Source organism: Protopterus annectens, chromosome 12.part0 (genome assembly GCF_019279795.1).
Source record: "Protopterus annectens isolate FY-2018-M chromosome 12.part0, PAN1.0, whole genome shotgun sequence".
In the NCBI taxonomy this organism is placed as follows: domain Eukaryota; kingdom Metazoa; phylum Chordata; order Ceratodontiformes; family Protopteridae; genus Protopterus; species Protopterus annectens.
In genome coordinates, this window is record NC_056746.1 from 720,139,367 (window position 1) to 720,152,328 (window position 12,962).

Genomic DNA, 12,962 nt, shown 5'->3' on the forward strand with positions numbered 1-12,962 from the left:
GGAATAATTCTCAAATACAATGTCACATAATGTAATGCTCTTACCTCATGTGCATTTACACCCAAAGGAGCTAATTGTCCTACACTTTATACCTGTCCATTTCTTTGTCTCCTGTACTTTGAATCCATGTCACATACTTCTGTTTTTCATTTGTTTTGTCTTCTTTTCTGCTATTCCCCTTTCACCTTCTTTTAATTTCTGTGAATATGTTGTCTTTCCCTTCTCACCACTATTCTTCAAGATTGTCTCTGCATCCTCCTTTTGTATTTTTCCCATAATGCCCCCACCAGGAAACATCTCCTTCATTTTCTGGCTCACTCTGCATCACCATTTCTTTAAATCATCCAACAATACTTCTGACTGAAGGGTTGTAATTATACAGCCATCATTTGTAAATGTGAATGTATAGGTTACTTGTGAGCATTGAACACACCTACTCTGAATAGAGCATTACACTTGCATAATACAATTACCAAGAGCTACAGAGAAAAACAAATGTTAATAGTTAAATACTAAGCAAACTTACAGAAGAGGCCTTTTAAGCCTAGTCAACAGCCCAAGGTGACAATCAAACCCTCTACTTTGTACATATGCGGCAAATACTTTAACAAGTATGCCAAACTTCCCTTTTACTTTTTGTTTTTCTTTTTTTTGTTACGCTAATGACTTTACTGAAGCATTTTCAATAGACTTTGTTGTTACCTGCTGACAGTTTTTTTTTTATATATATATATATATATATATATATATATATATATATATATATATATATATCACACAATACATTATAGAGTTCTTGAAATCTTTCTCAGTACTTTTCATTGTATTTTCTTCAGTACATTATTTATATTCTTCCTTTGAGCTTCTCAGGTTGCTAAATAAATACATGTAGATTTCAGTGAAACTCAAACCTGAGTGTTTGTTGTAGACAACAAAGTTTTTACAAGTTTCTGATGTTTTGAGCATTGATTGACATCCCTTCTTGGTCTTGGCACTCATTCATTGAACTACTTTTGCAAGGGTACTTTCTAAATTCTGTCCTCACATCTTCAGGGTCATCATCTAGGTTGGAGTGTATTAGTTTCAGTGTGCTCAAGGTTTGTGCTAAATGTAGTTGCTCTTTATCTGTGCCAGATCCTGGCTTGTGTTGTGCAGTCAGTAAACACTGATAATCTTGCAATCTACTGTAACACAAAATAAGTGTACCACACCTGTATTTTCTTTAGATGTCAGGGTAAGTCAGGGTTGAAGACAAGAATTATCCCATTTGCATCTTTTATCAGGGCCGGCAAGCAGGTTTCAAAATTTTTATCATCACCACAGTCCTACAGTTCAATTTCACAGTGAGTACATTTCCACTGCTGTTCACATTTGTACACTCAAATTTGCTTACTCATCTCCATCAAACATTTCTTTGAATCATCTCCTCAGAATCTTGCACAAATTCTCTGATCTTGATAGTTGCTTTCTCCTCCACTTTTCTTACCATTCCATTATCTCCTTATCTGTCCATCTGCCTCCCTGTTTCTCCTAGCTGACTCTGTGCCTGGAACAGAAAAAGGAAGTTCTCCTGCAAAATGGGTCCCACTCACAACAATGACAAGTAGGGGTCCTTTATTAAAAGTCACAGAATACAATATATACATTCTATATACAAAATTCACACAATTTTTACAATTATTTACAAACGATTACCAGTAATTCACACATTTTAAAACAAGTAATTTTGTTTAGACTTTCAACTCCCCACACTCTTTCTCCCACAAACAAAATCATATTTTTTTTCAAAATCTCTGACAATACCCATTTTCCATTATATGTTACTTTATTCATTCTTTCATACCATATAATACATATTATACAAAACATTATATCATTTAATTTATCTACATCCTTTTTTCATATTCTCATAATATCCATATTCACTTATATCCATATTTATACAATTAGCATTTTTCAGTCCTTTTAAACAGTCTTTGTCACATATCTCTTTCCATAATAGATTCACTCTATCACATTTCAAAAACACATGTTCAGTGGTCTCTAGTTCCCCATAATGTAAATCAATTATTTTCTTGATTTATATGAAATATTTGCTTTTAGCAGTAACTTATTTATAAATACCCTCCATAAAAATCTGTACATTCTTCTGTTTCCAAAGATACAAATAGTAAATGTTTCCTATTATATTTTCATACCATGTTTTCTTATTTTTGTCTATGTTTCCTAAAGCAATTTTCCATAGTAATATTTTTTTCTTGATATAATTTAATTTTGATACAAATGATCCCTTTACTTGTTTTTAAACTTTTAGGGGTTTTCCCATATAGATTTATATTTTTTCTCTTTAATCTTTATTAACAAATTTCCTTTTTCTTGTATTCCTATTAATACTTTACATAAGTTTAATGATGCTATATATAGAATTGGGTTTATTAAACCCAGACATCCTTCCTTTTTATTAACATATAAAACTCTTCTTTTAATATGATTCAACATAGATCCCCACATGGATGTGAATAACACATTAAATAATTATTTTTTAACATACTAATGTCCTAAACACACTTGCCAGATGTGCCATTTACCTAATAGCACAGAATTAATCACATATACTTTTTTCTTGTATGAAAGTTTAAAAGTTCTCCAGAATATATACGTTTCTTATTTTAAGTATCATATCCTCCCATTGTGTGACTCTCTGTTGTTCACTACCAAACTTTATTCCCAAAATTTATATTTGTTCTTTATTAAATTGAATACCTTTAATTTTTCCAGAGAACCCCAGTCCTTTACTTTTTTCTTCATTATTATTTATTTATTTCAGTTTGATTACCTGGGAGGTCTACTGGGCTTGGGGTCCCATTTTCAGTGGAGGCCTGGGGAGAAAGGCTCCACATTAACAACAATTTTAATTACAAAAAGAGTTCAGACACAGATAACATTACAATTAACACTTTTGTACAAAAATAAACTGCAATACCAATATCAGCTGGCTCAAAGCAAAAAGTATTAACAATGTCAGTTAAGTTCAGTGGGAAAAAGATTGCCATATGTATAGAAAGCAAAGACAAGGTAAAGAAGAAAAATTAAAACATTGAAAACTTTAAATGTTTAGAAGCTTAATGAAATTAGTATTTTAGTTGAGGAGAGGAAGGTAAGGAGGTTTGCCTGGGTAGCTTAAGCAAAAGAGGAAAAAAATGGTTTAGTAGCTACTACATTTAGAATTGTAAGTGGGCTTAGAGGAGGATTAGGAAGGTATAGAGGTTAGCCTGGAGAGAAAGGGGAGGATAATTGGACAGGTGTTGGTTGAAGGGTACAGTTGCATATCCTATTTAGATAAAGGTGAGAATAAAGTTGGGTTTTGAAGTTGGTTAGGTTGTTGCAGGTTCTTAGGGAGGTGGGTAGGGCATTTCATTTTTTAGCAAGGGTGAAGGATAAGAGTAGTTGGCCTGCTGGGTGCTTTGGTTTTTGTACTGTGATCTGGTTTTGGTGAGAAGATCTAAGGGATCTGAGGAGAGTATAGGGTTGAAGAATATTCGAAAGTGCAGGACAGTTAGTAGGATGGAACAGTAGTTTATGAGCTGTGGTGAGTTGGAGAAAGTTAAGATGATTTGGGAGTTCATGTCAGTTTAGAGAGTGAAGGGAGGTGCAGTGATGTGAGGAGGATTTGGATTTAGTGACAAATTTAGAGATTTTATTGCAGCATTGTTCCAATTAGGAGTTAAGGGTAGAAGATAGGTTAGTGAGCAGAGGAGCGCCATATAGTAGAGACGGAAGGAGGAAAGTAGAGGCAAGGGTTAGTCTAGTGGAAGGAGACAGAAAGTTGATGTTTCTATACAGTAGGCCAAGTTTTATGTGTGTTTTTTTGATGTTTAGTTGAATATGAGTATTGAATTTGAGCTGGTCATCTATTGTAACACCAACAAGTTTAGTGGAGGTTACTATTTCAATTGTGGAGTTGTTAAGGCTGGTTATTTGGAAAGAGTTTTTGTCAAGAGATGAGGATTTGGAGGGGGAGAAGAGCAGGATCTTGGTTTTGTTGGCATTTAGGGAGAGGTGGTTTTGGAACATCCAGTTTTCAGTGGTTGAAAATGCTGTCTGGGTTAGAGCTTGGAGCTCTGTTAGATAAGGGGCTTGGCAGATCAGAGAGGAATCATCAGCATATTGCACAATTGTGGTGTTGGGGATGGCTTTATGAAAGTTGTTAATAAAGATATTGAATAGTAATGGGCCAAGAATGGAACCTTGGGGTACTCCGGTAGGGGTAGGAAGGAAGGTAGACGTAGCTTGGCCCCACTTCACAGCTTGTGACCTGTTTGAAAGGTAGCTGGAGAACCAGCAAAGAGCTTTTTGACTCGGGTTGAGGTCAGAGATGTGGTTTAGAAGGAGGGAGTGGGAGATGGTGTCAAAGGCTTTGGATAGGTCTAGTAGAACAGATGACACTAAATTACTGGAGTCACGTGCAGAGTTCACAGAATGAAGGAAGGAGAGAAGGGCAGTGTTAGTGCTGTGTCCAGGGCAGAAGCCGTGCTGGGTTGGAGAGAGTAGTTGGTGTTCAGTAAGGAAAGGCATGAGCTGTAGGTGGATACATTTTTCTAGGATTTTGGATATAAGGGAGAGGATGGCAATGGGACGGAAATTGGAGATGTTACAATTTTTGCCTCCTTTGTGAAGTGGAAGAATGAAAGCAGAACGCCAGAGTTTGGATACATAGGATTCAAGTAGAGACCTATTTATTAGGATGCTGATGGGAAATGCTATGGAGTCAAAAGCTATCTTTAGGAAGGAGGAAGGGATGTTATCGGGGGCATTGGAGCAAGACTTTAGCTTATAGAGCAGTTTCTTTATTAGGTTGGTGGGTACTGGTTTGAGGTTGAAAATCTGTGGGGCTGAAAAGGGAGAGGAAGATAGATTTGAGGGGAAGGGTTGCTGTTAGTGAAAGTCTTGGTTAGTTCGGCGATAGAGGAGGTGAACAAGGAATTGAATAGTGAATCTATTTCTGTGTCAGATTTGCTGGTGTCAGGACAGGGATTGTTTTTTGTACCTGGTGTAAGGAGGGAGTTAATGGAGTTCCAGAACTGTTTGGGATTTCTTGTGTGGTTTTCCTGTAGTTTGATGTAGTAGGATTTTTTATCTGTAATGACTAGTTTTTTGGCAAGGTTTCTTAGTTGTTTAAACTTAAGGAAAATTTCAGGTTGTTTGTGTTTAAGGTAGGCTTTCCAGGTTTTATCCCTTTGAAGCATAATCTTTTTAGTGTCATTGGTGAGCCAAGGGGTGGTTTTAGTTTTGATTCTTTTTCGTCTTATTGGGGCTTGGGAGTTAAGGATAGTTAAGAATGTGGAGTTGAAATACTCAACAGCTTTGTCTAGAGGCAACATTTTTAGGGGGTTCCAGTTAGTTAGCTTCAGGGAGTTTGAGAAAGAAGTTTGATTAAAGTTAGTTAGGTTACAAGTTTGAATAAAGTGGTGAGAGGGAAGAGAGGAGGGAGTGGCTCAAATGGAGAAGGCAGGGAGGTGGTCTCCTAAAGGGTCAGGATTGACACCAGATTTTATAACTTTGTGAGGATGTGATACTAGTATCCAGTCAAGTATGGAGCCAGGGGGGTCAGTTTTGTTAGGTCTGGTAATTGAGTTTGTAAGTTGAGTGAAGTTGAGTAGGTTGATAGTAATGGAGGGATTAGGGTTGCTGATTTTTCCCCAGTCAATGTTTACATCTCCCATAATAAAGGTTTCTAGTTTAATGTTAGAAGAGGACCATGAGAGGATGCCTTCTAAAGTATTGGTGTTGTTACCAGGAGGAATGTAGAGGGAAATAATACAGATGCTTTTGTGGTTGTTTATTTTTAGTATACCAATAACTAGTTCTGCATTATTAAAAGAGGGAACGGTGTTGGGGTATGGAGTCATAGTTAGGAGGTTAGAGTAGATTAAGGCAACTCCACCTCCTCTTCTATTAGTACGATCAGACTGGAGAGAATGAAATCCTGGAGGTAGGAATTCAGATTCATTAATGTGTGGTTTTAGCCAGGTTTCAGAGATGGCTGCTATGTCTGGAGAGTTATGGGAGAGCCAGGCATGGAAGAGTGTTAATTTATTTTTTAAACTTTGTGCGGTGATTGTGAGGAATTTGAGGTTTTTATGAGTAGTTTTATTTTTAGAGCAAGACTGATTAGTAGGAGAGAAGTCTGGGCCTGGATTGGGGTGTATGTCACCAGCTAAATGAAGACCAGCAAAGTTGGGGATACGTTTATTTGAATTTTGTTTAGGTAGATAATGTTGGTAGTGAGTTGGTTTAAGTTTGTAGTAGTTGTTAGTGATTAGAAAAAGTTTTATTTTTAAGAGAAGGAGAGGATAGAAGAGAACTAAAGATGTAGAGATGTTGTGGAAGTGTGATGTGTAATGGTGCTGGGGAGTGAAAGGGGAAGAGGGAATATGAGAGTTAGTATAGGAGGTTAAATGGTATAGTGTTAGTAGAAGTAAGATGAAGGGAGAGTAGAGAAGTACTTTGGAAGGAAGGCTGAGCATGGTAATGGGAGACAGTTAAGGATTAAAAGAGAAAGGAGATATGAGACTGTGTGTTGGGGGTGTGTTATAGAGAAGTAGGCAGGGTAGAAAAGTGGGAGAGTGTAGGGTGTATCCTGATAGGCTGGAGAGTAGGGAAGGCCTAATAGTGATGAGTGTCCTGATTGGTTGGGGGCGTGTGGGAATTGGGTGTAGGGTAGGGGAGCAGAGTGAGCCCATAGGGCGAACGGAGCGGGAAGAGCCAGGAAGGCGGGAAGGCCCAGAAACAATCAGTGACCTGAGGCAGGAGAAGGAGAACTACTGCAGGGGTGCAGGTATATGAATTAAAAACTTTCTTTGTACTAAAAATTCTCAGTGTCCTAAATCAATGGGGAAAAAACTTCTAGTAAAGCAAATATATAAGTAAGGAGGGATGACAGTGCAGCTGTCTTGGTGAGGGACAGAGACACTTTCAAGGTGCAGTTATATAGTGGAGAGTAAGGGGGAATGTATTGCTGGGCTTAAATTATAGGGAGTATGCTGCCACCTAGTGGAGAAAGGAGGGAGGTGCACTGTCAGGAGAAGAGGTTCCACTTAGAAGTTCAGTATATAGAAGTTAGATAGAGGTAAGTATGTGGAGTAGATTGTAAGACAGTAAGCCAAGGATGGGGTGGTGGGGGGGCCTGTGGGGTGACCACTGGTAGGCTGCTTTCACACGTACCGAGGTAGAAATTCTGCTCAAGTTACAGTCGATGCTAGTAAAACATATTGTAAGACAGAGTACATACACTGAGTCTCTTTAGGGAGATAGGGTCCCAATAAACTTAATATAGATCAAGTAGACTGCCCACCGCCGTCTTCTCTGAAAGGAAGGATATTCTGTTTTGTAGTGAAGAAGGGGAATAACACCTTGGGGAGCGGTTGAAAAGAAGAGTGAGAAAAAAACAAAACGTTAGAAAAATGGGGTAGGGGAAAAAAGGGGAGAAGGAGAGAGCAAAAGTAGAGAATGCAGAGTAGAGGAGGGAGTATTATAGTGTGGAGTGAAGTGGAAGAGAGGAGAAGATAAAAAGTAAAGTGGAAGCAATAGTGCAGTAGAAAGTCAGCAGGTTATGATAAGCTTCACTTAGCACTTAGTAAACACAAAACAGGCTTACACTAAGCGAAGAAAAGATGAGGTGGGCAAAGAGAAAGCAATAGGATCAAGTAATTATAATTATCAACAATCAAACTAAACACACCAACAGTCAAAGTGAACGCACCAGAACACTAGCGTTGTTGGTGGTGACTAGAGCTGCTTGAGAAAGGACGCCTCAATAAGGTTAGCGTCTAATGCTAGTTGAAAGACGCTTCTAAGAAGTTCACTATTGTATTAGTGTTTTAACCACTACATTACAACACTTTTAGTGCAATTACAGAGCTTAATAGACACAGCAAGCTTGTACTATGCCAAAAATAGGTGGCGGGCAATGGGGAAGCAAAAAGGATGATCTATTAAAGGTACCGACAGTTAGTTAAACACATCAGGATGCTAGCCTTGTTTGCCGCATCTAGAGCTGCTTAACAGAATACCATAATACGGTTTGCTACGTATAATTGCATTTTTAGCCCCTATATAACAATTTTAACAGCTTAATCTATACAAACGGGTTAGTACTAGTTCAATAAGTAGTAACGGGTAATGGGGAGGCTAGTCTAACATTTGAATGTCCACAAACAGGCTGGTACTAATTCAAAATAATGAGACTGGCAATAGGGAAGCAAATAAAGCAATTAATAATGTTACAGACAATTAGTTAAACACGCCAAGATACTAGCGTTGTTTGTAGGGCCTAATGCTGCTCAACAGACGCCTCAAAGGAATCACAGCTATGTTGGCGTAGTGGAGATATTCAAAAGCCGATTCAAAGGCACACCAGGACACTAGCTTCAATTACAGTGCCTAATGCTGTTATACCACACGCCTCAAGGGCTCGCAACTATAAGGGGGTCACGGCGGTATTGGCATTGTGGAGATAGTCAAAATGCTGATTCAAAAGCACGCCCAGACACTAGCTACAAATTCAGCATCTACTGCTGCTTACCAGATGCCTCGAAGGGCTCACAACTATAATGGCATAGAGAGTAACTATGGGAGTGGGTTAATATGTACGAACCAGCCTCCAATAAGTAGCAAAAAGCATAAACAGTGCAAACAGTGATATCAGAAACAAGATAACAGCATATGAGCAGTACAAACAGTGATATCAGATATATAGGTTAATAGTCACAATCAATAAGTTTCCAGTAAGCATAGAGGGCAAAAAACACCATAAGAAGTACAGACAGTAACATTTGAGTTTTTCAGAAGTTAGGTAACAGTGAATATAGTATACGCATATGTGCATTAGACTCTGTAAATACATAAATCAAATTCCACGTAAGCTACACTATGTTACTCTTACCGGGAAACGTGAGCAGCAGCCTAGACAGGGCCGAATGCACAGAGGACACTAGTGGCCCAGATTTAAAAATGGCGCCTCAGATGTTGTCAAGGAGAAATAACATTAAGGGCGGGAATGTGCCGAGGGGGAGGGGATAAGTAAAGGAGGAAATAGGGAGGGAAAGAAGAAGGAGGAGGAGGGGTGATAGAGCCAGGAAGGCGGGAAGGCCCAGAAACAATCAGTGACCTGAGGCAGGAGAAGGGGAACTACTGCAGGGGTGCAGGTATATGAATTAAAAACTTTCTTTGTACTAAAAATTCTTAGTGTCCTAAATCAATGGGGAAAAACCTTCTAGTAAAGCAAATATATAAGTAAGGAGGGATGACAGTACAGCTGTCTTGGTGAGGGACAGCGACACTTACTAAAGCAGGTATATGTGTGAGGGGAGATAAAATCACAGATTTCTTGGTGAGGGGCAGAGACACTTTCAAGGTAGAGTTATTTAGTGGAGAGTAAGGGGGAATGTATTGCTGGGCTTAAATTATAGGGAGTATGCTGCCACCTAGTGGAGAAAGGAGGGAGGTGTACTGTCAGGAGAAGAGGTTCCACTTAGAAGTTCAGAATATAGAAGTTAGATAGAGGTAAGTATGTGGAGTAGATTGTAAGACAGTAAGCCAAGGATGGGGTGGTGGTGGTGGGGGGGGGCTGTGCAGTGACCACTGGTAGGCTGCTTTCACATGTACCGAGGTAGAAATGCTGCTCAAGTTACAGACGATGCTAGTAAAACATATTGTAAGACAGAGTACATACACTGAGTATCTTTAAGGAGATAGGGTCCCAATAAACTTAATATAGATCAAGTAGACTGCCCACCGCCGTCTTCTCTGAAAGGAAGGATATTCTGTTTTGTAGTGAAGAAGGGGAATAACACCTTGGGGAGTGGACTGAGTCTCTTTAGGGAGATAGGGTCCCAATAAACTTAATATAGATCAAGTAGACTGCCCACCGCCGTCTTCTCTGAAAGGAATGATATTCTGTTTTGTAGTGAAGAAGGGGAATAACACCTTGGGGAGCGGTGGGAAATGTGAGCAGCGGCCTAGACAGGGCCGAATGCACAGAGGATGCTAGTGGCCCAGATTTAATTAATACTTAGCCCTAACACCTTTAGTTATTTGTTAAGTGTCTGAATGGCTATACCCATCTGTTTTTTTTCCAAAACTAGTTCCAAATCATCCGCATAAGAAAACATCAGTGGAATCTGAATTCCCTCTGGAGAGCAATATTCAGCTTCCTCTAATCTCTTATTTATATTACAAATGACTGTATTTATAATTAATGCAAATAGTATACTTCTTGCTAGACATCCCTATTTAATACCACACTCTAACCAACTGTTTGTCACCAATCTCACTTTATTCTTGCTATAAACTGATTTCAACATATTGATTATTTTATCACTTATGTTATATTCTGTCAAGATGTCCCATAGTGCTTCATGCTGGATCTTGTCAAATGCTTTACTTACATTGCCTACTAATATTTTTAGTTCAGTTTCACATGTGGTTAGGTTTCAAAATTATAATATTTTTAACTATAGTAGTGTAGAAATCAATGAATGACATTTCAAACTTTTTATGAAGGTACTGAAATTTGTCCCAAAATGTAAAAGTGATATCAGTAAGATTTTAATAGATTCAAAACTATTTACTAGAAAGAAAAAAATTGAATTGCTGTTTGAAAATAACAGCAACTTAAACAACCTCTCCCCACTACTAATAAAGAACTTAAAAAGAAAAGTATTAGTAACCCTGCCTTACATCCATGGCTTAAATACTTCGAGGTGGTAGTTGAAAGAGAACTTAGAGAAGTTTTGAGTAAGTCAAAAATAGTGTTGAATTTGACTTGGCAGGAGAGGAGTTTATTGAAAGAGCTAAGTGATAATAAGAACATAAGAATCTCAAGGCCAGATAAAGGTGGACGAATGGTTATCATGGACAATATTATATATGGGGCTAAAATGGAAGAATTATTAAGAAATGAGGTAAATATGAAACATCCCTCGATGAGATAATATTGCACATTCTAAAATTGATTTTGCACTTAAAGAGCTTTTAAAAGATGAATTAATTGATAAACAAACTTTTGATTTTTTACTTGTAGAAAAGCCTTTGATTCCTGTTATTTTTGGTATAGTAAAGGTGCATAAAAACACTCAACCCCCCCCCCGATTAGACCTATTGTTTCGGCCTCTGGTTCAAAAACATACCCCTTAGCGAAATTCATAGATTCTAAAATTAAAAAAGTTTGGATAAAGCAAGAAGGCTTTTGAAGGACTCCTGGGATTTGTTAAGAAAAATTGAACAAAGATTATTTGATAATGACACAATATTTTTAACAGTGAATATTGCTGATTTGTTTTCTGTTATCCCACACAATGTAGGGATGGAGTGATTTTTAGAAGGCCTCTTGGATACTAAGAAATTTAATTGGAAATAATTAAGAGTTATAATGGAATTCTTGTTCTCTGGCTCATTGTGTTCTATTAGTTCTTTTAAGTAGACATCCCGCAACCCAACTGGAGGGTTGTAACAACACAATCCAGTGTTTCAGACAGACACAAATTCTACTGAAAAATCACCTCTGAATCTTCCATATCTATTTCAATTCCATCATTTTGCCTGTTACTTGATTCTGCAGCACTCTCCTTACTCTCCTCTCCTTCCACCTCACTCCTCTTCACTTCTGACTCCCTCTTGATCATGTTTAGCAACTCATCTATTCAATTAACAGCTTCTTTCATATCACGCACAAAAAAAAAAAAAAACACTTCCCTTCTCCAACATTTGCAAACTTCCTGCATCTCCAAACTGTCTCCATGTCCAGACTGGAAGTGTAAGGCAAAATCTTATCCCCATATGCTCTGAAAAGAGTAGGGTCTTTTACTGATATATAAATTCCATATTATTTACATATTTACATTGTTTACACTATTTACAACTCTTTACAAATCTCCTACATTATAAACTTCAACTTAAGCATTTCCCCTACTCTTTCATCCACCACCAAAACATTTTCTCCAGAATAATTGACAAAATCAGTTTTTCATTGTATGTATTCCCTCTTGCATAGTGCATTGTCCAAATCATAATCAGCTAAACCAGTCCACACTGCTGTTACCTCACTGCAGACTTGCATTGCTGAAACTGCATCTCACACGTGCACACTCCCTTTCACTCACTACCCCCTCTATTTCCCCATCTCTCCTTCCTTCACACACCACTCTCGCCGCATACATGCACCACTCTTCCATTCTTTCTCCTCACTTTCATCTAGCCTCTGCTAATACTATAGAACCTTACCTGTAAGCAGATATTAACCAATCCTTCTTCTCTGATTCTATTCCAGCCCACACAGTCTTATTTCTGCAAGTTCCCCTTTCAGGAAATCACCCAAACCACTGCCCAGGACAGAGGATCTACTGTTGTTTTTTATAATTCTCCCAGAAAGTCTACTGTAATCTGCCAGCACAAAAGCATGTAATCTCCAATGCTTTTTGTATATGGATAGCATATAGCCTAGGTCTAATCTCTGTAACAGCACTTCCCGTTAGTGTGCACACTCGCAGGTACACCTTGTTTCTTTCCCTCTGGCTACTCTACCTGTACTATCAGTTTTTCTCCAGTAGGAGGCAGCAGAAGTCCATTCACTCCCCTCCCAATAGCCAACTGATCCAACCTGAACACACCCTTGTACTGATTCAAAAGGTACCGGACAGCACCTCTCCCTATAGAAACAGTCCAAAGTTTGAGCCACTGGGTTGTTAGTTTAAACTGCTGCTCAAAACTTTAATGGACTGTAGGCTGTACCTTCCAGTCATATGTAATTCACCCTCTTAAGCATTCAGATACAACTACTATCTTAAGTGCCACAAGACACTCACTGATAGGTTTTAGCTCACCTCTCTGGGGCTCTACCCGCTCCGTTTGCCTATGGGATCACTCTGCTCCCCTACCCTGCCCCCAATTCCAACCCGACCCAC

The 12,962-nt window shown here is 38.5% G+C and overlaps 1 pseudogene; it reads right to left on the reverse strand.

Annotated features, from left to right (window-relative positions):
• Window positions 1–940: 940 nt before the first annotated feature.
• On the reverse strand, window positions 941–11,684 carry LOC122816208 (annotated as a pseudogene).
• Between the last annotated feature and the right edge of the window lie 1,278 nt (window positions 11,685–12,962).